This window comes from Mustela nivalis (genome assembly GCF_964662115.1).
Source record: "Mustela nivalis genome assembly, chromosome: 3".
Taxonomy (NCBI): Eukaryota; Metazoa; Chordata; class Mammalia; order Carnivora; family Mustelidae; genus Mustela; species Mustela nivalis.
The window spans coordinates 36,411,766-36,439,096 of record NC_139022.1 but is presented as its reverse complement, the minus strand read 5'-3'; the positions used below and the strand labels follow the sequence as shown (position 1 = coordinate 36,439,096).

The 27,331-nt window shown below is 47.8% G+C and overlaps 1 protein-coding gene and 1 long non-coding RNA gene across 5 annotated transcripts in view; one reads left to right on the top strand and one right to left on the bottom strand.

Moving 5' to 3' along the window:
• Positions 1 to 22,736, bottom strand: part of LOC309861819 — a 137,269-nt gene extending 114,533 nt beyond the window's left edge. The window contains exon 1 of the long non-coding RNA XR_014310221.1: positions 22,651 to 22,736. This is a non-coding gene — a long non-coding RNA (uncharacterized lncRNA). The remainder of the gene's footprint in view (positions 1 to 22,650) is intronic.
• The window catches only part of SEMA6A (semaphorin 6A), a 127,163-nt gene continuing 121,903 nt past the window's right edge, over positions 22,072 to 27,331 (top strand). For all 4 annotated transcript variants that reach the window (XM_082725079.1, XM_082725077.1, XM_082725078.1 and 1 more), the window contains exon 1: positions 22,072 to 22,991. The gene's annotated coding sequence lies outside the window, so the exon portion shown is untranslated. The remainder of the gene's footprint in view (positions 22,992 to 27,331) is intronic.

Below are 27,331 nucleotides of genomic sequence, written 5' to 3'. Positions count from 1 at the left end.
TCTTATAAGTTCTCAATTAGCCACACAGAGCAGCAAATCCACAGAAAATGTTAATGTCCAGACAATATCTCAGTCCTCTTTTTTTTTTTTTTGGATTATTTATTTATTTATTTGAAAGAGAGAGAGATCACAAGTAGGCAGAGAGGCAGGCAGAGAGAGAGGAAGGGAAGCAGGCTCCCTGCTGAGCAGAGAGCCCAATGCGGGGCTCGATCCCGGAACCCCGGGAACATGACCTGAGCCGAAGGCAGAGGCTTAACCCACAGAGCCACCCAGGCGCCCCTCTCAGTCTCTTTTGCCACTAATTCTCTTACAAGGACTAGAAGGACAGTGACATGCATGGGTGGACTGGTGGAAGGAATGACTTTGGCTCTATCTTCTGTAACACACCAACTTCTCTGGAAAGCTCTTTTGAACACTAGACCAACCAGAGGGAGTGAACTGGAGAAAGAACTAAACAAGCAGGGTCCACAGACAGGACCATTCTGAGAGTCAATGAAAGCAGTACTGAGTAAGTAACCGTCTCCCAGGAATTGAAGAACTACAGTGTATGTGTTGGGGATGGCAGGGGGAGGGCGGGTTGAACATGTGGGCATCATTGTGCTCTGCTTCACTCAAGATTTATATTTGAAACATCAAGTAGGTATTGTTTACAGGGAGGTGTAGTGAGGACAGAAGGAGGGGAGAAAAGGTGTATTTCTTCAAACAACAGAACAGACCAAGAGCCAGGCAGACTCTGGTCAGTGTTCCCAACTGAGCAGTGAATCCGTAATGACATATTGACCTCTCTTCTGCCATCTTCTCAGGGTTTCTCCTCCCAAGACCTCTTTCTCTTTCTCTGGATCCTTCTCCTCTAACCAACTAGCCACTGCAGGGCATAAGCCATTGTAAAAATATGCAAGCTGTTTCGTTCTACTTCGAGGGACTCTCAGGTTGCAAACTATATGGAGAGAGGGGCTGTGGAAGGAGTCTGCCGCAGCCTGCAACTGTGGGGCCCCACAAATGATGTTGGATGAGTCTCCCCCGGAGATCCAGTTTCTTTCCTCTGAACCCAGTGTGCACACACCCACCTTTCTGCTTCTAGTCAGTGGATCGAGAGCCAAGGAACCCGTGGTGCAGGCAGGTGGAAAAGGTACCACTCCTATTCTGTTCTTAGAGGCTGTGTCTACAGGTGGTATAACCAGGAGGTGAAGGAGGGCTGCCCACTCACATGGAGCTTCATGAAAGCAAGAGACACATCTTTGGTTGTGTTGCGTTAGTGAGATTTGAGAGTTTCTTTTCTACTGCAGCATCCCCTGGGACCGCGCTGGGAATGCAAATGCCCACCACTGACCGTGAACTCAGAGGGTCTGGAGATGGAGCTTAGGATCTATGTTGTAACAAGCCCCCGTGGGTGAGTCCACTAATACTCTCAGGTTGGAGAACCACTGGGACAGACCAGCCTGACTGACCCAACCCAGCACAAAGTGAGTATTCGAGAAAAAGGAGTTACTAGTACTTCAATCCAACTACCTGGGCTTACTGCAGCCAAGTAAAACAGTCTGGTCCTATCTGTCACTACAAAAGACGTTGGTCGTAGTTTATAAATGGAAACTGATCCTCAGGCAATATCTGCGCTTTCTTCTATTTGGAAATGCAGACGGTGGAACTTTTAAGATGATCAAGACTCCCAGGATGTGGTGATCCCGATGCTAAGCCAAGTTTATGACGACCATTAAACTGGTACAAGAAATTCCGTGGTAAAGCACGGAACTCACAGCCCCTGAATTTACAAATACCTCATAATCAACTACATGCTATCACTACAGGTACCAAATAATAAACCTCATGAGAAAACCTGCAGTTTTAAAACGTCCTTAGAATTTTGTCTAATTTATACAACAAAGTGAGTGTGTGTGTGTGTGCGTGCATATCTGTGATAGCAAGGTTGGCCTTCCTGGATAAAACTCATAAACTTCATTATAATGAGATTCATTGCAATTGTGCCTGCTTTCCTTTTCTTCCTTCATTAATGTCTGCTTAGATTTTAGATTTTATTTATTTGTCAGCGAGAGCGAGCAAGCAAGAGAATGAGAGGGGGAGGGGCAGAGTGAGAGGGAGAAGCAGGCTCCCCGCTGAGCAGGAAGCCCAATGTGGGACTCCATCCCAGGAACCTGGGATCATGACCTGAGCCGAAGGCAGAGGCTTAACTGACTGAGCCACCCAGGTGTCCCCTCTGCTTAGATTTTAAATTCTGTTCTAGCCCCGCCAGTGCTCTAGGTGCTGGACTCACTGGGCACAGGCTTTCTATGCTCCCAGGCTGAGCCCTTAATAGATCATATGATGACCTTGGAAAATTGTCAAATGGCCTCAAACCTTTCCATGACATTGGACAGGGCCCAAGGTTTTGATTCCAACACAACATGGCCCCACCTATCATGACTAGCCTCACTGATGTGTTGTGATGATCCATTTTTTTTCTCTTTAAAGTGCTGCAGAATGTAAATTTACTTGTCCTAATTAAAGTCAACTAAAACAAATTTGGTCTGAGGAATTAGGAGGCATGCATGGAGTTCTCAGGGTGATCAGCAAAATCAGACCTAGAAACCACTTTTCAGAGGACACGACGTGACCATGCTTGCGGAGCACGCACAAGAGGAAAGAACAGTGGAATGCTCCCCTCCAGGACTTTGCCCTTCAGGACAGAGAGAACAATTTTGCACTGTTATTTGGAACATGGGATGCTAGTGGAAATCAGAATTTTTCTGTTTTGTCTGTGCTAAGGAATTCTGTCTTTTATAAAGCAACAGGCCGTAAGTGCCTGGTAATAATTTCCATCGTTATTTTCAAAACCTGGCGGGGAATTCCCAGCTAACAGACGCATTTTTGTCACGTCCATCCATTCTCTGTCTGGCTGTTCCTTATCCATGCTCGCTCACCTTGGAATCTCACGCCACCAGCACACACTGTTCATTCAACAAACGTCTGCCCCTCGTACTTCATTTATTTTTTGATCTTATTTCCCATGTCCATCCTTCCCTTCTAGAAGCAGCCACTCTAATATGTTAATGTATTCTTTTTTTTTGTTGGTATTCTTGAAAAACTGCTGTTTTGAGTGCATGTATTTTTAACTTTTTAAAATGGTATTGTGTGATAGATCTAATTTCCTTTCACAGTGCTTTTGCTCAGCAGTGTTTTTATTTATTTTTATTCTTATTTTACAAGATTTTATTTATCTATTTATTTGTCAGAGAGAGAGAAAGAGAGAAGCATGTGCACAAGCAGGCAGACAGAGGGAAAAGCAGACTCCCCACTGAGCAGGGAGCCTGATACAGGACTCGATCCCAGGATTCTGGGATCATGACCTGAGCTGAAGGCAGACACTTAACCAACTGAGCCACCCAAGCATTCCAGCAGTATGTTTTCAGATCTGGCCATACTGCCATTCAGACACCCATTCCATTATTTCTAATTCTCGTAAATTAATGATGGGCCTGTTTTCTAGCTATTATATAAAAGGTCAAATAAGAAAATTCATGGCTCCTACTTCTATAGAGCTTACATTCTCATTGGGTGAATACACCTTAAATAAATCACAACACCCAGTCAAGGATCTGTAATTCATTTTTTCAATAAATATTAATGGAATGTCTTCCAGACGCTACATTCGTCAAACACTGGGGATAAAGTAGAGACTGAGACAGAAGAGACACCTGTCCTCATGAGGCTTACAGTCCAGAGGCTCAGCCAAATAATTAAATGTTTTTCTGCAACAGAATGATAGAATAGGATAGGCTATCTTTATTCTAGATGCCATCAGAGTAATGGGGCAGAGGGGAACCAGTGAGAAGGCCACTGGAGTGCAGCAGTTGACAGTGGGCAGTGGCTTCGGTGGGGCTGGTAGCTGGAATGGGAGAGACAGAAGAGGGTGACATCACAGAAAGAACGGGCACAATGGGCTGCTGCAAGCGGTAAAGAGAACCAGGAAGCATCCCTCGGCTTCTGGTCCGAACACCGAGATGCAAAAGACCAAGGGTGCACTGAGTTTGGGGAGAAAAGCCAAATCCTGTGTGGGTCATGAACGAATGTATGAAACCGAAGCTCAGAGAAGAGCTGTGGACTGGAGATGCATTCAGGAGCCATCACATAGTGACAGGCTTGAAAATCATGACCTGGAATGCAGACACTGGCAAGCAAAGTGGGGGAGGCGGAGTGGAGGGGACATTCCAGAGCCCAAATGCATCCCAACATTCGAAGACTGGATGGAGGAGAAAAAGCCAGCAGAAAATGAAACTGAGTGTTCAGAGAAGGTCTACTGTGGTTGAGCCACTCAGACCTCCAGATGTTTCCTTAAGTAACACCTTCAGCCAAAGCTGCTTTCATAGAGAGGTGGAGGAGGACACCTAGGGAGACCTGAGTAAGCAGGGGTGGAAGTCAGGACATTTAGCAAAAGTGGAGATGAAGGGGAGAGAATAAAGGCAAGGAAGGTGATACCTGGGAGAAAGTTCTGGGTGAAGAAGTGGGCTTTATACGTGAGCAAGCCTCAGACACGATTAACATGTGGTTCACAGGTACAGAAGGACAGTGGAGAGTAGAGTGCTCCTGAGCAGCGCAAGGAGGCGAGATCTGCACCTGGGGCAGGGGCAGGCTCCCCTTGATAGTACCTTTTCCACACCTTTGTCTGAACGCTACTTCACTGATAAAATGAGACAGGGGAGGAGCTACCTTGAAGAGTTCAGTTCCAGCACGTGTCACAAGGAGCAGAAGGAAAGGGGCTTCGCTTCTTGAGAAGTAATTTGTTCAAAGGTCATTGTCAAAGAAACGAGGCCTCAAAACAAGAGGCTATCTATAGAATCTGGCACAGAATCTGATTTTGTATTGTCACAGGGCAAATTTGCGCTGGAAGAAGGCTGTCTGGTAGAAGAAAATTACTCTCATAACTCCATAACAGGCTTTGACAGAAACCTAGAGAGACTGTGTAGCCTTTTCTGCGTGTTTACCGAAACGCTGAAAGCTCTCTCCTGTTCCCAGCTTAAGGAGGCATAGAGAACAGAAGACAGATTCTCCAGGATACATTAAATTCAAGTAAGTCCAAATAAGTAGGGGGAAATGGCCAACCAAATGGGTTGAGATCGGGAGACACAGTAATTCCTTCCAGCATTTAGCTGGGCACCGGCCAGGTAAACCTCCCTCTGACACGTCATCTGGGAGTCTGAGAGGACCTAGTTCATGAATTTCTACTCAGGCCCAGGAAGAGACCACACACAAATCAAATAATACGCATGTGTTTAAAGATTTTATTTATTTGAGAGAGAGAGCAAGGAAGGGGGGGCAGGGGGCAAAGGGAGAGAGAGAGAAGACTCCCCACTGAGCGGGAAGGTGGATGTGGGGCTCAATCCCATAACCCTAGGACCATGACCTGAAGCAAAGGCAGACAATCAATGGACTGAGCCACCCAGGCACCCCTTAAATAGATTTTGGTGACAGCCAAAGGATAGGAACAACTACATCTAAATACATTTCTTTCTTTCAATCTAGACTAAAGAGCACAGAAGTTTAATATCCCCGGTCATACAGTATTCACACTGTTTTGGCACTTTCTGAGTTGACTGCTTACACACAGTGATCAATCTATCAACTCAAACCCCATGTTTGTGGTTTTGGCCATGGAGATGTGTACAAGGTCGGGTCACAAAGCCGGATCCAAGAGGCCAACCCTGACACAGGAGGCAGGGAAGCCCAGAGGAGACAAAGTGTCTCTGCAAAGTGAGGCTCTCAAAGCCAAGCTTATGAACAGGCACTGCAGGCAGTAAGGAGGGGCAATCTATTACACTGCAAAGAACACTACCTTGGGAAGCAGCCTTTTACTCCTGGCCAGCCCTGACACACGTCCTGACCCTTGGCAACTGACTCCGCTCCCCCAAGTCATTTCACCTGCCACGTACCCACAGGTACTCTGGAATTTTTAAGGTCTATTCTGGTTTGAAAAATCTCTTGATCTGGTGTAGTAACTGGGATGAGTTCGATTCCAAGTGACAGAGCAGACCTCAAACTAACATAACGCGACAGATGGGATGAGCTCCGCTGCTTCGTGTAGCTCTAGAGCTACCAGCAACCCCCAGAGCCCCTTCTGCGGAATGGGAAACTGGAGTCCCAAGTGAGCACATGGCTCAGCGAGCAAGAGGAACCTTTGTACGAAACAAAACACAAGCCCTTCCTCTTGGTAGGTGCAGCCCTGCTCCCCAGTGCACCATACGGATTTCATCCCCATAGAACCCACTATCTGGGAACTCTGCAGAGGTAACAAATTGCTCAACCGAATATGGCGGCCTGATTTCAAGGGTAAGTGGCATCAGGTTCGGCTGGCTCTAGGGACTCAAATACTGTAACCAGAACTTACAGTCACTGTTTCCTTGGGGCTCTGCTTGCCTTTTGTGGATTCCATTCCTCTATGCATGCATATATGTGTGTGTGGGAGAAAGAAAGAAAGAGACAGCGAGAGGGACGGACACGATGCTGGATTACATCTCAGCCCTCGGATCTGATGATGGGACAGAGGTCCTATCAAACCGCTCAGACTGAGACCAGAGGAACTCGGGGTGCCTGCTGTTCCTAGAGCAAGGGTGTGGATGGTGAGCTAGGAAAATACTAGAGAACGAACCCAAACTTAGACGTTCACACGTGTGAGAATGTCTATTCAGCATCATCTATGAAAACGAGTTGGAAACGGATAGACATCAACCAGCAGGGAACAGGTAACTGAATTATAAAGCAGCAACTGAATGAAACATTGGGCAGCCATTAAAATGACAACTGCAAAGCGCACATAACCAGGATGCTAAGTGAAGTAAGGTATGTACAAATTTACCTAAGCCTTTAATGACAACAGAGACGCATCAAAGCATGGAGATGTAGCCTAGGAAGGAACACTGAAAATGGAAACTGTTTGTGTTTACAGTGGAGGGGAAGAGGAAAGCTGTTTCCTCTTTCATTGTCCTGTGATCTTGGTACAACACTGTTTAAGAATAAATAAGATCTAGTGAGAAAACTCTATGATTTAAGAATGACTATTTCAACTTCCTCATGAGGGTTTTGTACAATTAAGTTGGAGGTTGTATATAAAATGTTTGGTGGGGGGCTCCTGGGTGACTCCGTTGGTTAAGTGTGAGACTCTTTATTTTGGCCCAGATTGTGATCTCAGTGTCGTGAGATTGAGCCCCTCATCAGGCCCCATGCTCAGTGTGGAGTCTGCTTGAGGTTCTCTCTCTCTACCCCCCGCCCACCTGCCCCCTTGCATGCATGTGCACTCTCTCTCAAATAAATAAATCCTTAAAAACAAACAAACAAAAATGTTTATGGAATGCCTGCCCCACACTGAGGAAGAAATTAATGTTGGCCATCAAGTCATTAGGGTAATGCACTTAAAACACTGAGTGTACGTTATGTAGTCAAAGATGACAGTAAGTGACTTTTTCACTTGAGCCTTGTCCTCTAACATTAATAGAAAGTGATTTCCCTTCACCACACTACTTCCCCTTACCAATTCACACTGCCTTGCTCTAGTGAAGTGACCTCAAGTGCATTTAATGGTGTCTCCTCAGAGGTTCATGGGTGGGCCCCCTGACCTGAAAGGAGGTCCTCGTGGAAAGTTCTGCTGGAATTAATACTGCTCAGGGAAAAGTAAGGAAATGCAGAGAAGGCCAGTTTCACAGGAAGAGGGAAGATTAAATTGACCTTAAAAAGTTAATGTTTTCATCACACAGGTCATAGGTAAACACATTCTCATCCCAGAATAAATTTAAAAGAGCTAACTTGTCAGATAAGGCTAAAGCTCAGGCTACCATCACAAAAGACCCCAGACTGGGTGGCTCCAACAACAGGCATTTATCTTCTCATAGCTCCAGGGGCTGGAAGTGCAAGGTAAAGTTCCTGTAGGGTTTGTTTCTGGTGAGGACTCTCTTCCTGGTCTGCAGATGGCTGCCTTCTCACTATGTCCTCACATGGTAGTAGTGAGAGAGAGAGAGAAAGAGAGAGAGAAGGTTCTCTGGAGTCGCTTCCTATGGGAGCGCTAATCTCATCAGGGGGACCTCATCCTCATGCCCTCATCTAATTACTTCCTTACTCCAAATAGAGTCATTCTGGAGGGCTAGAACTTCAACATAAAAACTCTGAGGGACACGCACAACCAGTCCATGACAACAGTTCTTCCTCTCCTTCCCCCACCCAGATGCTACTTCTCCAATTAGGACTCTATGGGGGGGTGCCTGGGTGGCTCAGTGGGTTAAAACCTCTGCCTTAGGCTCAGGTCATGATCTTGGGGTCCTGGGATCGAACCCTGCATCAGGCTCCCTGCTCAGCGGTGAGCCTGCTTCTCCCTCTCCCTCTACCTCTCCCCTGCTTGTATACACAATGCTCTCTCACTCTCTCTCTCAAATAAATCAATACAATCTTAAAAAAAAAAAAAAAAAGACACCATGACCAAGCCTCAGGTATGGAAATATATCTAGACTTTCTTTTTTTAAAGAAAAAAAAATAATAATAATAACCTACAGATTGTATGAGGCTTATTCTGCGCACTTTTCAAAATCTTCCTGAATGCAGACCTCTTCAACTTGTTTTATGATGACGGTGATGATTTAGCTGCTGCATAATATTCTAAAAAAGACTATCAGATCCTATTAACTACTTTATTATTTTTCTCAAGTAATCACTATGCCCACCATAGAACTTGAACTCACAACCCTGAGATCAAGAGACACATGCTCTTCCCAAGGAGCGAGCCAGGTGTCCCCTAACAGCTAACAGCTACTTTAAATAACTACCACCATATTGATAAACATTTAAGTCATTTCTGATCTTTTTTCCCCCATACACACAATTCTGCAATAAAAATCTTTACACCTATCTCTGTGCACAAAGATGAATGTTTCTCTCGGGCAGATACTCAGAAGCGGAATTGCCAGATCACAGAACATGCACATTATCAATGTTAATAGATCCTGGCAAATTGGCCTCCAAGGTGGCTGGCCCATTTATGTTCTCACTAGTAATTTATGAGGCTGCTTGAACCCCCCTGGATGACATTTGAAATGATCAAACTTGAATATTCTCTGCCAACCCCATGAGTACCCAAAATGTTATCTTATTATTTAAATTTGTATTTCCCTATTCGATGTGAACTTGAGCATTTTCTGGGATATTTATTGCCAAGTCCTAAGTACTCCCTCCTAAGTACTGCCTCTCCATGTGTTTTGACCATATTTTTTCCTATCCAATTGTTTATCTTGGTCTTCTTCAATCTGTAGGACTCCTTCATACACATGCAAATCCTTTGTCTGTTAGTTAGGTTGCAAATATTGTCTCCCCATCTGCCAACTGCCTTTTTATTTTATTTATGGTACATTTTGCCTTATGAAAGTTTTTATTTTGGAAAGAGTCAAAATTTCTGATTTTTTCCTTAGCTTTGCTTTTAGTATTATAAGAAGGCCATTTCTGTGCCAAGAACTTAAGTATATATTCTTACATACTCGTTTCTCTCTTACATTTTTTTCCTTCTCCTTTTAGGTCTTTAATCCATCTGGAATTTACTTTCAAAAATGATGTGAGGTAGGAGCTGACTTTACTATCTTCCAAACGGATGGTCAGTTGTCCCAGTGCAGGGAGTTGATTTTGCGGGGAGTTGGGAGACGGAGAGAGAATCCCAAGCAGGCTCCACGCCCAGCATGGAGTCAGATGTGGAATTCCATCTCACCCTCCTGAGATCATGACCTGAGCCAAAATCAAGAGTCCGGCATTTAACAGACTGAGACACCCAGGCACCCTGGGAGCTGACTCTTTCTGTAGGGAGCCTAAGTTCCAAGATGAGAAAACACGTATCTGTCTCCCTGTCTCTGGATCCAGGTCAAGAGGAAATGAGCTGGTCTACACAGCCAGACCCAGCGCTCTCCACAAGGACAGGACCATATACCTGGGAACCATGGGGCTCGGGGACTCGTTTCCTCATGCAGCAGATATAGCTTATAGGTGATAGTTTAGTAGGTTAAACATTAACCCAGAATCAAGAGATCACTTCAACATTGACACTTCTTCTCACCAGCAAATTGTCTTTTCTATAAATTAAATTATCAACCCCTGCTTTATCTCTTTTATAATTAAGATTTTCTTCAAATTGGGTTTTTGGTTGAATGAGCACACGTTTACATTTAAAGCATTTTCTGAAGTCGGGCTAAAGGAAGATTCACCATAATGCTACACACATTTTGAACCAGATGCTATTTTGTCAAGTCAGCAGCAGCCTTAAACACCACATGCCTCAAGGAAGCTGTGGACTTCCATGTGTTTCTCTAAAGGGCTAGAACAGGGAAACAAATGCACGTAGCATGCACGCTTCCTCTGCCCTACTGCTCAGTGCGGCCAGTGGCTGGGTGCCGGAGACCTGAGCTTGAGTTCTACCTTACTCACCTTATAACCACACTGCTTTGGCCATATTTTCTATCTTTTTCTTTTTCTTTTTTAAAATATTTTTTTTAAAGGTAATTGACAGAAAGAGAGAGAGAGAAAGCACAAGCAGTGGGAGAGGGAGAGGGAGAAGCAGGCTCCTCACTGAGCAGAAAGCCTGATGTAGGACTTAATCCCAGGACCCTGAAATCATGACCCAAGCCAAAAGCAGATGCTCAACTGACTGAGCCACCCAGGCGTCCTTGGCCATATTTGTTTGCCTTGTATGTTGAATATGGACAATAAAAACACTCACTATTTGAATCATTGGAAAACAAAATGGTTAATACCCAGAAAGCTCTAGAAAAATCTCCAGCATGACCAGTGTTTAGTGTCCTAGGCAGCCTTCGGCCCTACAGACAGCTGCTTTCACAATGCCCCACTTTTGTCCTTTTGAAAAAACTTCCCATGTTTTCAGATCCACTTCTCTTTTTCATTCTTACTACTATTTTTTTCCTTGTGTATTTTCAAAAATAGAGCTTTCGTCCCAAATTCACTGTCAAAGAAACCTGGGAAATGTCTTGGTGGCCAGTCTGATGCGGAAAGTGTCCCGTACTTCACCTTGATTCCAAGGAAATTTGAGGCTCCATCATGGATCCTCTCTCACAGTCGCCATGAAAAGTCCGCTCCCGGCCGGCGCAGTTCCTACCCGCCAGTAAGATCTGAGAGCGCGCTTGCTAATGCGGACTCACTGGGGTTTTTTTAAGAAGCACTGTGCTAGGTTTCAGCAAAAAGATCATGGGGTACATCTGAGGGGTGTCCAGAGCCCCACCTGTGCTATGAGCACACGGGCTGCCTCCCCATTCCCCCGCCCCCCGTATCTTAGCAGAGGCCCTTATTTTATAGAACCCAGGCCTCCGTCCTTATTTGCACACCCCACCTCACCATGAGCCCTACATGTTTTTGGCTCTTCCCTGACAACTGATGAAGTCCTCATCACCCAGGAATGGCCACAAAGAGCCCGGAATCCTATCGTATGCCATATTAAGGGAGAACCAGAGCTGGAAAGATTAGTCAATAGTGACGTTGAGGATATGGCGGGGAACTCTTCATTCTGCAGAAGTGTCAAAGAGAAAGGACAATGAAGGGAGAGGTCTGGAAGGAGCTGGAGACCCAGCTGGGGGAGAAGCAGCATGCAGCTGTATGGACAGGCAGACACAGGGAAGGATCGCTGGACGAGAGAGCCAATGTCTGGACAATAACCAAGAGTAACAGGGATGGCACAGGATGGACACAGCACCCCAAGTCCAGAAGGCAGTGCCTGTAATGAGAGGCTAGCTGTCCCACCATACTAAAAGATAAGGAGTGCTAAAATGGGCTCATAAGTACTGTACAAATATTTAATTTATAAAATAAAAACATGGAGGTTTATGGGTTATATATATTCTACATATTTTACATACATACATATGTTACACATATTTCTTGTATATGGTATGGGTGCGTGCATGAATATGGTATGAAGAAAAGTTTAAAAGAGATTAGTGGAGAATGTTCTTGAATGTGAGACCCACAGCAAATGGCCTACAGGCCACTCACTCAGTGGTATCAAAGCCTGCTGGGGGGCAGTGGGCAGAGGATGTCCCAGGATTCAGCTAAGCCTGGAAGGAAGGTTGTTGGGGACTGACTGCATGTGTTCTTCCTGTGGTCCTGTGTTGAAGCCTAACTCCCAGGGGAGCTGTATTTGAAGTAAGGAAGTAATTAATGTTGAGTAAGGTCATAGGCGTGGGGCCCTTATCCAAGGGAATTAGTGTCCTTCAACAGTGAGACAGAAGGAAGTTCACTGTCTCACATGGGTGGGAGGACACAGGGAGGACACAGGGAGAGGGAGAAAAGGCAGCAACATTCATGCCAAGAAGAGTGCGCACCAGAAACGGAATCTGTCAGAACCTTGATCTGGGACTTCTTGACTCCAGAATGGTGAGAAAGGAACCATGTGCTGTTTAAGACAGCCCATCTGTGATGCACTACCAATGCAGGCCAAGCCAAAAGGGAGGTTAGCTCTCCTTTTCCTCTTGGTCTCTACCAAGAGACTCATGTAATCACGTGAGTCACTGCCCAGTAGCAACAAAAATCTTCCTCGTCCACAAGCAAGGGTTTCTCCTTCAGAACCTCCCAGCTCAGCATCCCTTCTCTTACCACCAAACAGCACAAACTGCCTCAAAGTAAACTGTGAAAAACAACAACACACCTTGTGCTGCCTGTAGTCACAGCAGGCAGACAGCCTGTCAAGGAGAACGCCATCGACGGGCATTTCTTGACAAGAAAGCTCCTTGCTCTGCCCTGTGATGGGGCACACAGTGCAAGTACTCTATGACCCTTGTGTGACTGACATTAAATGTTGGTAAGACATGGTGTGGTGCTTTACTCGTTCACTCAACAAATATTTACTGGGTTTCTGGAGTGTGTCAGGTGCTGTCCTAAGAGTTGGGGATATGGTGGCTGGTGAAAGTTGGTTCCTGCCCTGAGGACGCTTCCGTCTGAGTTGCAGGAGACAGACACTAAACAAGTGAACAACTAAGGACATACAGGGTCATCCGGCAGTAAGGGCTAGGAGGAAAACCAGGCAGGGAAAGGGGAAGAGGAGGAAGTACCCCACCTTGAGGGGTGCTAATTTCCTATATGGTGGTCAAGGAGCACTGGCATTTGCCCAAGACTGGGAGGCACCCTAGGGATAGCTGAGGAAATGGTGTTTTGGGAGGAAGAAAAAGAAGAGCCAGAGGCACCATATGCAGGAGGCTGGAGGCCAGCCAGTGTGGCAACTGTGAGGGTAAAAGAAGAGGGGAGGCTGGGGAGGGAAGCCACAGGACACCAGCTCTGGCTTTTGCTCTGAAGGAGAAGGGAAAGAAACCACTGGAGAGTTCTGAGGAGAGGAGTGACAGGAATTCATTAGAAGAGTTTAAGGAATATTCTGGCTGCTCTTTGGGGACTAGAGTGGAGGGTTTACAATACAGCAAGTCCAGAAGCAGGGAGCACAGTTAGGAGGTTCCTGAAAGGCACCAGATGAGAAGGACGGTGGCTTGGACCCATGTGGTGATGGTTGAAAAGAGAAGAGGTCAGATTCTGGATATATTTTTGAAGGTAGAACCAACAGGATTGGTTGAGGAAGCTGATGTAACCAATGGGAGAATGAGAGGAGTCGAGCATGACTCTGAGTGGTCGGGCCTGAGCAGCCGGAAGGAGGATGTTGCATTGTGACCAAGAGACACAATATTGATAAGTCAAGGACCATCATGTGGGTTACTGTCGCCCAATAGCGCACCGATAGGGAGTGAAGAGCACAAGACTGATTCTCGCTCCATCTGAGTGAAATGAACACCACCACACTACATTCTTACGACAACTTCTCTGCTGTGTTTTGTAGGAAAAATAGCTAAACATTTTCTCCCACACATACCCCCTCCAAAAGCAACTGGAAAAAGTAATGTATTGATTAAAGATTGTCCCTGAGGCAAGGAATCCAGTGGGGCAATGTCAACATTGGACCATAATAAATTGAAAAATGTCTGCTTGCAATAGTGTTTGGAGGGTAGGGAAGAAGAAGGCACAATAGTGGTGAGGAAGAGGCAAAGCCTTAGGGACTTCCAAAAGTTTTCTTAAACAAGAAAAGGATTTAAAAGGCTATAATTGAAGAAAGGAAATGTCTCCATTGCTTTGAAGCATGGAAAAGAAAGGGGCTATGAGGAAATGAATGTGTATCTTTTTAAGAGTCTTACTAACAGTTCCTGACACAGGATTTCTAAAGAAAACAGGTGTGTAGGTCTTCAGATATAAAAATGTGACACTCTCATTTATATTAATAAGTACCTGGTTATGGAAAAACATATTGAAGACTTCACTTACTGACATCAATTGTTTCACGTGTCTTAAATTTCAGTCAAGTACAAATTGAGAATGAAAAACTAGTGAATCATCTGAAACTTTCAGGAAGTACCAAAGAATACGTTACTTATTGCAAAATGTAATGTTCGCACTCATTTCTACCCACAAGTTATCTCTAAAAACATTCTTAAATCTACCTCGTTAAGTGGCATCAGTGTTTTATGGGACTATTAACTAGAGACCTGCCCAGGTACGAAATCCAGTTTCAGGTTAAGACACTAGGAAACAATCACACGTATAGGCGAGTCTTCAGGGGATAACTTTGTATGTAATGACGTCATTTTTTAAACTTCATTAAAAAACCGACTTAAGATCTGAGCAGATCGGATCATTTTTTTAGGTCCTTTCACTCTCCACTATTATCCAGCCAAAGTTTAGATGTTTAAAACAGCTGTCTTCTGTTTTAAAGTTAAAGCAAACAAAACACCCTCATTGTCTCCATTTCTCTGGTTATAAAATTACTCTTAAATACACATTCATCCTAAACAGTCTGGAAAAAGTCTTTCAGTTGTTATCAGTTCAGTGTTTTCTCACATTATCTACGATGTAGATTTAGAGACAGTTGAAGCCTAATTTTATAGTTAAGCATGAGGCAGAACAATTCCCTCTTCCAGCCAGGCCTTCCACTACCTGGGAGCAAAGGGCTTGAAAACGGCTCTCCTCCAAAAACGTTCTATTTTGCTTTTCATCATTCTTTTGGCCAAACAGCAAATTCCAAAGTGGTGTTTAATCATCTGGTTTATCTGGTTATGAAAAGTATGAATTACATTTTGGTCACTGACTTTTTAAACAAACCTATATCCAAGTCGATACTTTTAAGTCTAAATGTTAGTGAGAAGGGCAGTTAAGAGCAGTTATGTTGTAACAGCAGACCACAAGGCCAGAGTCAGCCTTCGCTCTGTCCTCCATAACCAAAGACTCCCGTTAAATGTAAAGACCTTTCGCTGGGCGGGGGAGGGGGGAGAAATGTGAGTTCTGGTTTACTTAACATTTATTGTTCATTCATTACCTTATTTCGAATCTTCCATTCTCTTTATTTTCCAAACGGTCATTTGGTATCAGAAGTGAGTGGGGCCCCAGCTTCTGGGTGGTACAGTGGAGGGATTGTTAGCCCGAGAGGGTGTCACCCGTGAAGCTATTCATGGAGGGCAGACAGTAAATCACTGTTAGGGCGCTCCAGCTTGCTGGGAGAGTGGCGCTCCGAGATGCTCTGACCCTGTTCCCAGTGCATTCAAACTGCATTTTATCTCCTTCCACAGTTCTTTCCGAGTCCTTTTTCTATCCCCAAGGCAGCAGATTTTCAAGCACCTCGTTTTGCAATTGTGGTTATTTACCCATCACTTACAGCTGCAAATCCCTTTTTCCTCATTCCAACAAGGAATCAGATGCTACCCATTAGAAGTTCAAAGTTGGGAGAAAGCCTACTTTTCGTGCATCTTGAGAACTGGAAACTCAAAACAACTTTCTAGCGTTATTGCTCTTTTCTCTTTCCCTTTTTAAAGGATCCTATGCCATCCAAAAATCTATTATTTTTCCTACCAAATCCTTGAAAAAGAACTCACTGCTTTCATTGATTCATCACTCTTTTCTGTGCCGATGCCTTACTCTCTTCTAGATGCTGGAGATACAGGAGACACAAAAGAGATGGAGTCCCAGGACCCAAGGAGCTTCTTCCCTAACAAGAAGGAGAAGCATCCAAACAAATATTTGCACTGACAGTTAATTCTAGCTGTGATACATGTACTCATCTGGCAGGGGACTGTGAACACATGATGGAAGGGTATGATGTCTTCCGCAACATCAGGGAAGTCCTTCTTGAAGGATAAGTAGGGGTTAACCAGGTAAAGTATTCCAGGCAGAAGCACAAGGGCAGGTCTGTGTTTAGAAAGGAGCATGGAACATTCACACCAGCAACATTTCAAGGAAACAAAACTGATGGCAGCATGGTAGAAAGAAGAGATCAGAGAGGTAAATGATAACTAAACCATGTGCAGCCTTGAAGACCCTATGAAGGCCTCAGGATGCTAAAGTATTTTAAGCAGGGGAGTGATGTGATCAGATAGTCCTCTTTCAAAGATCATTTTAGCTACAATCTGGAGAATGAATTTGAGGACAAGAGTAAATGGGATCTTACTTACACTAACTTTGGAGGAAAAATTACCAAAAACATTGCTGTATGTTGGTTCTGGGTACCTATGGTATATGTAAAAGAATAGGAATTGAGGTGCAGAGAAGACTCAGGAGAGGTGAAGGGGGATGGGAGCAGTGTGGACCACACAGAAGTAAAGCTTTATTTATTTATTTACTTTAAAGATTTATTTATTTGACAGAGAGAGATCACAAGTAGGCAGAAGAACAGGCAGAGAGAGAGAGAGAGGGAAGCAGGCTCCCCACTGAGCAGAGAGCCCGACACAGGGCTGGATCCCAGGACCCCGAGATCATGACCCGAGCTGAAGGCAGAGGCTCAACCCACTGAGCCACCCAGGCGCCCCGGAAGTGAAGCTTTAGATGCCATGTTTTGTGTCTTGAAATAAAGACAGGAAACAAATATGACAAAATATTAACAGCTGCTAATTCTGCGTAATGAAAATTGGGAGGTTCGATTTTTCTCTGAAAATTTCTGTACCTATTTCCTCAAAAGAAAAGCAAATTCAAGAAACGAAAGGGAGAAACAAGAAGACAACTAGGAGAGAGCAATGTGTTGTAGAAGTCAAGGGCAAAGAGCATTTCACAGAAGAAAAAGAGGTCCTGTTCGTTGCTGCTCAGGATACAAATAACAGGAAAACTCTTAAGTGTCCACTGGATTTACGGACACGGATGCTGTTGAGGACCTTGGCAAAAGCCTGACCACTGGAGTGCTGGGCAGAGAATCCAGATGGGAAGGAGTGAAGAGGATAGGAGGGAACAGCAGGGGTGCTTGCCACTAATCCTTGGTAAGATCTGGCTTTTGAAAGGAGAGAAGGGGAAGCCTGAAAGGAATGTAGGACCCAGGGAGGGCTTGTTTCTAAGACTAGAAGAAGAGACTCAAGCTTGGTTACCTGCCAATGGGGAGATACAGTGGAGGTGGAGAGAGAGCAAAGAATTTCTAAGTAAGTGTAAAGGATCAAACAGGTGGAGGGCCTGGCCTTAGGTTGGAAGAGAGGCACGACCTCCCCTGGACAAGGAGATATATAGGAAAGAATGAGTGCAGGGGCAAAAATTTCCCACGTGACAGAATCTGGGTTTTCAGGGAAGTAGGAGGCACCAAGGTGAAAAGATTTGGCCAAGGGGAGATAGTGAGAGCCTAACGAGAGAAAGGGAGGATGACAAGGAGGCAGTATTCAACCAACTGAGGTTGGTAACTGAAATTGTGTTCTATCAGGCTTCGGGGGCCAGTGTGAAGGCAAAGTAGGCCAATAGCTATATCATTCAGAATTAGTTTCCAGTCAGATGGGAGTGACCAACAGTCTGGTTTTCAAGGAAGTTGAAGTGCTTGCTCACGAGACATTGTTATCATGAAGCTCTGCTGGATGGAGAAGCCAATGAAAGAAGGAAGGATGGACAGATGACTGGCTGCATGGACAGAAGAAGAGCTGACTGGCTGGCTAGAGGAATGGAGAGATAGATGGATGAAGGGATGAACAGATGGATGGACAAACAGCTGCTGGCTGGCTGGAGGGATGGAGGGACGGACGGATGGACAAACAGCTGGTTGGCTGGCTGGCTGGTTGGCTGGCTAGAGGGATGGAGGGATGGACAGACGGATGGACAAAGAGTGGAAGGACCCACAGCTTGCAGGCTTTCATTAAATTAGAGTGCATGCAGAGGGAATACAAGTGATGAGAGGAAGCTGGGTCTGGAGAGTGGGATGTCTGAATTAGTGATTTAAGGAATGGAGCCTTTTTAGATAATAAGGCCCAGCATGAAGCCCTGGAGTGGGGGGCAGAAGTAAGCAAGGGAAAAGCACAGTGTAGATGAGGGAGGCAAGAACCTGGGAAAAACAGAGGGTCAGCAGTCAGGTGGACACTAACACTTCCATGAGTGGTGACAGGTGGTGGGACCCCTGGGGGACATTTCACCCGGTGCTAAGTCTTTGGAAAATGGCAAAAAATGAGGTCTGTGGATGATAAACAGCATCAATGTATTTGTAGAACACAGACTCCAAAGTTCTAGGAGCTTTAGAGAGGAGAAACGATCTGAGAAGCCACTTAGCCACTTCCCAACACTGCAATAAATGGCCAAGAGGGAAAAGGAAAGCCCCAGGAGTGCTCTAGGACACAGCCAGGATTCATTGTGATGGTGGTTCTCATCTCTGGCCACACACTGGTATCACCAAGGGAGCTTAGAGAAGAATAACCATGTCCAGGTCCTGCCCCCAGCCTGGTAACTTCAGAATCTCTCAAGCCTGGGGACCTGCGGCACTTAAAAGTTCACCAGAGGGATGCCTGGGTGGCTCAGCGGGTTAAGCCTCTGCCTTCAGCTCAGGTCAGGGTCCTGGGATGGAGCCCCACATTGGGCTCGCTGTTCAGTGGGGGGGCCTACTCCCCCCACCCCCCCGCCTGCCTCTCAGCCTACTTGTGATCTCTGACAAAAAAACAAAACAAAACAAAACCACATAAAAGTTCACCAGTAACTCTGACATCAAATGGATTTTAAAATCACTGATTTAAGGCAAGGAATTGATGGGAATTTTGGAGAAAGTACTTCAGATCCAGAGGTTTTTTTGATTACGACTGATACCTGTGTGAATGTACACACAGTACTCCCCAAGGCTCCCTAAGGAACTCATACCCACAAGAAGGTGAATGGTAGGCCTAGCAGACCCCTCTTCTCCCCAGTCCACTATGCCTTTTTGTCTTAAAGCAGAGTTCCTGATCGAACAACAAGATGGGGTCTTTAAAAGGATCCATATGAGTCTACCTTTTTAATGCTCCTCCACACTTTGTTCACGTGATGTGGGGGGTGGAGGGGAAAGCAGGTGGTGTCATCACAGGAACATCTGTGGAAGAGTTGTGAGGGGTAGCTCCCAGCACAAAAAACAAGCCTCGTCCTTCCCCTGCACCTCCATCTGACTGCTGGAAAACGTGCTGGTGGGACCAACGTGGAGGACGGGATGATAGCCACACCACTTAACCTTGACAGAGTGGGGTGCACCAGGCCCAAGACTCAGACTCACGGTTTATACTCGGCCTCTCATTCAATCCACACGCTCCCTGGGAAGTGAGGACATGAATCCCCCTTGAGAGAGGAGGTCACTGGGGCTTCCGAGAGGTTAAGTGACTTGCCCAAGGTCACCAGCTATTAAGTTATGTAAGCACAGCCCCCCTTCAGAGACCAAGTGGAGCCTGCTTCACTACATTTCATGCCATTTACCTACAAGCAGTCTAAATTTCCTTCCAGTTCTTACACTCTGGGACTCTTTAACCCCCACTGGCTTTCTTTCCCTAAAGGGACAGGGTAGACTGCAGACTTCAAAGGCTTTGGAAAGGCAGAGGTTTTACTGAAAAGTTAAGGCAGGCTCTGGTAGCCAGTCTGAGGTGCAGACAAGGGGAAATGACATCATGAGGTTTCACTGGGTAGCCTCCCTACAGGTGCTCCCCTGAGGGCTTTGGGAGAGACACAATAGCTGGCTTTTCTTCCAGCTCCCAGAGCATCTCTCTGGTGGCTGGCAGGTGGAAATGTAATCTCCCCTTGTCAGGACAGATGGGCGCCTCAGTGGATGGTGAAACTTTGGGATCTGGCAATTGCCAGGAAGATTCTGGGTGGTATTTCTTAGCTGTGTGAAAAGTGAACCCAAATTCTTTTCCTCTTATATTCCATAATTTAAAATCAGGTAAATTTAATCTCTCCCTACCTGGCTCAGCGTTACTGCAAATTAAACACGCAAGTATTAATAATGGAAATAATTTCCCTTTAAAAACAAATCCTGAAACTCGATGTGGGGCATTTCCAATATATCCATAAAGCAAACAAGACAGCTTAATTGTTTGTTTCTCCAAGGAAAGAAGCTAAACCCGGAATTAATTTGGTTCAGCCTGTGAAACAATTCGTTTGCTCTGCCTAATTCTGCCAATTAAAGAACTTTTCCCAGACACAATTAGCATGTAAAGCGGCGACAGAGAGCGAAGAGGGGGCCTCAATGATCCCGGCGGGGTGGAGGTGCTGGGCGAGAACCCCTTTCCCCTTTCTCCCCCGAAGTCTCTTGGTCTCGACCTTGGGACTGAGGAAGCGCGCCGGGGGCGCACGGACTGGCTCCAGAACCCGGTTCGCAATGGCCCGGCCGTCACCAGCCGAAATCGGGGCGTTAAATAGCGCAGCTGAGGATCAAACCAGCCCGGGTCGCGAGGGCAATTCCCCCAACCCGGTCCGGATCCCAGAAAGACCTCGCGGGGCCAACCGGCCCCCACCCGAACCACCGGAACGCGCAGCCGAGCCCGCCAGCCCCCCAAGCCCGGTGCACGCTCCCGGAGCCCGCTCGCGTGCTGCGGGGACTGCGCGCGCACCCAGGGCCGCGCCCCCCGCCACCCAGAATCTGTGGTTTTAACTCGGGAAAGGTGGGGATAGCGGCCCCTGCTGGCAGCTCTGGAGAACAGCAGAGAGACTGCTCTCACCGTTCTGGACACCCTTTCCAGGTGGTTTGTGGAATATATGTGTGTGTGTGTGTGTGTGTATATATATATATATATATATACACACACACACACATATATATATGATAGATCCAGGGTATCGTCGCATGTGCATTTATTCTTCGTGATTCCTCGCGAGCAGATGTCTGTACGTAACTTGGGTTCCCCCGCAGAAAAGAGAACGTGGGCCCCGGCCCCAATTAGGGAACAGGTACAGTTTCTAATGCATCCACTTTGCAGACCCTCGGCCTAAGGGCACCCGAGACCCTGGTCCTCCTCCCCATGCTTCTCTCGGCCGGCCGCCCCCACGACTGGTAAAACACGGCTTCGAGAACTGCTCGGCCGCCCAGCGTTACTCTCTGTAAAGGCTGTGGCTCCGGCCCGCACCGTCTGGGAAGCCCACGGGGGAGCAGAGCGGGGCGGGGCAGGGGGAACGCGGTGCTGCCAGACGCGGCGACACCAGCCCGGAACTGCAGGGCGTTTGGGCGACGGCAAGTTCGCGCGGCGGAGGACGGCTGTGCCTGCCCTGCTCCGTGCGGCCGTAACAATAGCGCCGTGTGAGAAGTTGCGATGTACTTCTCCCGCGAAGCTGCTGGATCCTCTCTGGGACTGTCTGCGTTCTACTGCTGAAGTTTACTTATTTCTGAGGACGGTCCGCACAGGTCCCAAGTCTGACAACAGATTACGGCTGTTGTTAACCCCGTTCTTTGTACTACAGTCTCCTCGCTTGCTTGAAATGCTTTACTAACATGTTCTTTGTGCGTTAACTAGTAACCGTGTTCATCTCCTCGAAGTGTGTTTTTAACCGCACGCACTGGCTTTTATCCAGTTCTTCTGGGTGCATCGAGCGTCCATCACTTCTGGGATCTACCTCTTGATACAGTAATCAGAATTAGAAAGGCCCATCGTTCACTTAACCTCCTCCTTTAAAACTTTTCCATTTAAGAAAATCGATGAACAGATCCTTTCTTGTAACTCGCTCCTGCACTACGTCTATTTTTATTTATTTTTCTCATTTGGCAGGGCTCAGCGATGCTATCCGGGATTTCCACACCCCCCCCCCCCCCCCCCGGGCTAGAGCAGATGCGGGGGTGGGGGGAGCTGGGACCGCGCTCCAGCCGGAGCCAACCCCACCGGGACCTCCACCCAGAGCGCGGCGTGGGCCGGGAGTCGCGGCGGAAGGAGCCTCGCGGGCCAGTCGGTGCAAGGCTCCACCTGCAGCCACACTGCGTAGGCTCTCCCTCTCTCCGCCACGCTCGCTCACATTCACACACAAACACCACAGCCCTCCTCTGGGTCGGAGGAGACGCCAGCCAAAGGAGGCGGGGTTGCAGGAGGAGAGTCCGCTCTGCGCAATCCAGTCCGGGACTTGGCTCCGCCCGGGAGCCGCGGCCTCTCCGGTGACAGAGGAGTAGCGAGCGGCACCCGGTGAGGCTGCAGCCAACTCCGCTCCCCGCGCACTCGGCTGCCCAGACGCTCGGGACGCAGCAGCGGCGCTTCTCCGCGGGGCCCACCGCCCGCGATGCCCGCTTAGGAGCGGCGGCAGCGGCCAGCATCGCCACGCCCGCGGCAGCGGCGCTCGCGGTCGCAGAGCGGGTTCGCAGCGCGCCCCCAGCCCCAGCCCCCACCCCGCCCCCCACCCTGAAATGACTTGTTAATCCGCGCAGACACCACCGAAGGGACTCACCGGAGTGGAATCCAAGTGGAATTTGGATTTGGAGAAGAGTTTCTTGAACATTTACTCCTTCCTTGTTGGGGTTTTTTTTTTCTTTCCTTCTTTCTTTTTTCCTCTCCCCTTCTGTGCCTGTCATTGGAGATGATCACGGCGCGTTTGCTTCCCAGAAAGTAGTCGCCGCGACTGTTACCCCAAAGAGACAAGCACACATGTAGGAATGACAAAGGCTTGCAAAGGAGAGAGCGCAGCTTGCGGCCCGGAGAGATCTCCTCGATAATGGATTACTAAATGGGATACACGCTGTACCAGCCCGTTCCGAGCCCCGGCCGCCTGCACGTCGATGCACCGAAAAGGTACGGCAGGGGCGCCCCGGCGCGCCCCACCTCCCCGGCGGCTCGGCTCCAGGTATCGGGTCCCGGGGCCGCGGCCGGCACTCGCTGCGGGCTTTGTGGTAGCTGTGTTTTATTTTGTCTGGTGTCTGCCTCCCGAGCGCTGTCCGGCCCTTGGGGACAGTGGTGAGCCCAGCCCGCCGCTCCTCTCCGCCCTGTGCCCGGGAGACCGCGGGGCTTCGCGTTGCGAGCTTCCCCACCCGCGCTGCGCACACGCCCGGCGCCGCCCGGGACCGCGACCGCGCGGTGCTGCTTGGCTGGGGAATGTGCTTGCAGGACCCGGGGCTCGTCCTCACTTTCGGGCCAGCAGGGAGCAGAGAGGCCCCGAGAGGGTGGGATCCTCAGAAGCGCCGGGTCCTGGTGCACGAGCTGGGGAAAGGGTTCTGCCCTCGAGGGCTGGAGGACGTTGGTTAGAAGAGCGCTATTTTCGCCCAGCACCAGGTTTGGGTGGAAGAAGGGGTTCCACAGAGACGGTGGGAAAGCGAAGAGAATCTTTTGTTGTCCGCTCCGGGTCCGGCCTGGGCTCTGTGGAGTGCGGGAAACTTGTAATGGCCCTGGTACCCGTGCGCCCTGCCGCTTGGTGACATCCCGGCTTTCGCGGCCACTGGCACCAGGGGTTCCGGGCTTTGTTTGTTCGAACGAGTGCCCAGGAATGGTCTCCTCCCGGTGTGGCGCGGCGTCCCCCGCCCTGGGTCCTCTAACCCCCGCTGCCGTCCCTCCCTTCTGGCCGGCGAGGACAGCATCTGTAGCGGGTGCGTCCCCCTCCAGCACAGAACCCGCCTTGCTGCGCTCTCCCCCGAAATCTACGAGGTCCCTCTAAAAGGAGTTGTCCTGGAGGGGGAAGGGTGGAAAAGACTTGCAAAAGATGACCCGGTGCTTGCTAGCCGGACGAGAGCTCTGTCCGGGCCTCGGGGTCTGGATGTCCGAACGACTAGCTGGGTCCTAGAGAGCTGTCTGGAGGGTAGTGGGGCGCTGGGGAGCTAGCCCGACTGTGCCCACCCTGCCTGTAGGACCCCGCTGGGGTGGCAAGTGTCTCTGCTCCAGATTCTCTGCTTTTTTTCTCAGCTCCCCACTGTCGTATATGCTGCAAAAAAGGATCCTGAGGTCCGCTCCCTTCTTCTGCGACCCGAGCGGTACAGGGGGAGCCAGGGAGCAGCCCCGAACTTGCGCGTTTCGGGAAAGGAAACAGGATTCCGCCGTCTTTCCCGTTCCCTCGCCGCCTCGCCACCCCTCCGCCCAGTGCCGCCTCTTCCAGCACGGGGTCACTCGACCCAGCGCTTCTGGAAAGTTTCTCTCAAAGTCAGGGGCGGCGGGCACGACAGTACTGGGGCTCTGCCTGTGCAGCCCACAGGAAACCGAACCCGGAGGGAAAAGGGTGGGCCGCCCAGGATGCGTGGAGTTAGGTCTGGTCCACAGCCAGTGGCTTCCCCATCCAGCAGTCAGCTGGGTTGGGGTCTCCGCGCCGCATTTGCTGGTCCAGTCGAGAAAGCAGTGGTGAGGCGGCAGGAAGGGAAGTTCAGGGGCAGGAATCGGGATGCTGGTGCGGCCACTGGACAGCGGCTGGCGCACGGGTGCGGGTGGACACAGGCCGGGACTAGGTACCAATTCCAAGTGCAACATCCCCGGCCTCCCACCCCCACCCCCGGTGCCACGCGCATTTTTCCAGGCAGCGGGTTTCCAGGGAGGAACGGAACAGGGAGCCAGGTGTCCCTGGAGCGGGGGAGGAACTGCTGTCTTCACAGCCAAGGAAAGAACTTCCAGCAGCGGCCTCTAGCCTGCATCCAGAGGGCAGCCTCAGTGGCCGTTGAAGTCGGTCCTTGGGAGCAAGGTGGCTGCTTTGAAAATGAGGTGGCCAGTCATGGCCACCGTGGGATCACTCTCTGCCTACACCAGATGGAAATCAAGTTGCTACTTATTGACTGTGATCCATGAAAGGTTTAAAACGCAGGCAAAGGCACACACACAAACACTCAGGCGCTTATGCTTGTATGCACAACTTTCTCTGACTCAAATCTGAAAAGATGTTTAACCCAGTTGCAGCGTTTTGCCAGCAGGTCTCAAGAAAGCTATGTAATGCCCCCCAGCGCTGGTTTTTAAGTCTTTCCGGGGTAGGAAGGTCGAGTGTCTTTGCCTTGTCTTTCTCTAATCCTGGTAATTGTCAGTCTTCCTTCAGACATACATCTCAGGCGTCAAATCCACTCTGATGGCAGGGGAAAGACTGCTGGTTCCAGACACATGCATCCTTTAGGCTTTTTCACGCGGAGTAAAGATGCCTGGGCTCAATTCTGAATGAAAATATCGTATTTTTGCACCTTATCCAAATGGCTACGACAGGTCAAGACTGCAAGCATTTCGTGTGTGTTTTTTTAATACCCTGTTTAGTCTGCATGGAGTTTTATGATTTATAGTAAGCTTTGATTAAACTACTCCAGGCCCCAAAGTTAATTATTAACCTAACCTTAAATACTGTGGCAGAACGGTGTCTCCACCTATTAACTTAAACTATCTGTTAAAAGGTAATTGCACTATTTGAATTTGGTTTACCCATGCTTGCTTATATGGTGACTTTTATTTGACTCTTGAGTAACCCCCACTCTGTACTATGTGGTTTTACGATATTCTTGAATGAGGCACTTTGCAAACCAATTCGAAAGCAGAGAAGAATGGAGTATCAGGTTTAAAACCTCATTTCTGTGTTAGGTCTTTTTTCAGCTTGATAGAAAGCAAGTGCTCTAGCTCCTATGTGTGTGGTTTTTGTGTGGTGACAGTCTTCCTGAAGTGTTGTGTGTTGCAAGCCATCGCCCTGTAGAGATGGGCCACAGTCTTCAAGAATGCATATGAAGCACATATGCAAATTCCAGCAGCCATCCAAGAATCATTGTCTCAGGAGCCATCTGCAGAATATACTTATTGGATAAAACATCTACATTTCAATAGGTTAAAAATTCCTAAGAACTGGAGTAGAAACTCAAGTAAATGTTGAATAGATGGATGAAAGAAACGGGCCCACAGAATTCCCATTTCTCCACTAGGAGTGGACCGGTTGTCTCCCCCCTCTACAGTGGCTTCGAGTGAGTGGTTCTTATCAAGTGGCAATAAGTGCAACTCTATATTTACACACACAGTGACACAAATACACAAACACACAGCCCTCGAGTTCTTTTCAAGTCTAGTGAATGCTTTTTCCCATCATTAAAAAAATATAGCATTTGCATCTTGAGTAGGCGGATAACATTTCTTAGTATGTTGAATCAGAAGGATAGCAAGAATTACAAGACTGTTATCTTCATTGAATAAAAATAAGCCACCCAAATTAAGAACTTGTATTAAATTCAAAATAAATACGCATGCTTTAAAAGCAAATGGGTAATTGCACTCCCAGAGGAAATAGAAGGCAAAATACTGTTTTGAACAAGGAGGTAAGGCAGATATTTCACTATGTGTGCATAGCGGTTCAGCTCTTTTCTGAACAGGACAAAAGCGTGATCACAGGAGAAGTTTTTTAGAACTAGATTGCCAAAGGCGAATATATTCTCCCATCTTATTTGTTTGCAGAAAAGAATCACAGAACAAGCCAAACTAATTGCAAATGCTTTAATTAAGCATCTGCCGTTTGCAGCAGTATAAAGCCTGAGAGAGATTGCCTGCCTCTCCCTCTGCCTCCCCCGCCCCAGGTTTAGACAATTCATTGTCCTCCTCTCAGAGTGGGTGTTCCCTGGGTGTTCCCACTTCCAGAGGAAGGTGGAGCCTTGCAATGTCCTGCCTGCTCACCCTCCCGTGTATCAGTGTCCCCTACTCTTCTGAGGTTCCCTGGAGCCAAGCTGTCTCAGAGATGTTTTTATTCCAGAGTGAAGGCTTTTCTCATCAACTGAGCTATTCTCTGCTGGCAACCACACTGGTGGCCTCCTGGGGATATGGTAAGGTAGGAGAGGGAGGGAGGCATTTAATCCCTCTGAAATGGGCAAGGAAGATGTCATACCGCATAAACCTCAAGGGGAGAGGGCTTACAGGATACCTCTCAGCATGGGACCATTACAGTAGCGCATATACACAAGGGTATCCTGCTCTGTGAAGCAGGTGAGTTCTTGCTAAACTTTTTGATTAGAGTAATTCCCATTATACTAATGGAGAGTGTCCTAGAAGTGTCAGGACTCAATACAGAGTTTCCCAAGTAACCTCTTCAGCCCAGACCTCTCTCCTGGGTCTCTCAACTAATACATCGAACAGGTTTAGGTAGCTCTTCTTGGATCTAACAGGCGTGTCAAACTTAACACATTCAGAGCACCAATTCTGGACCTCTTTCC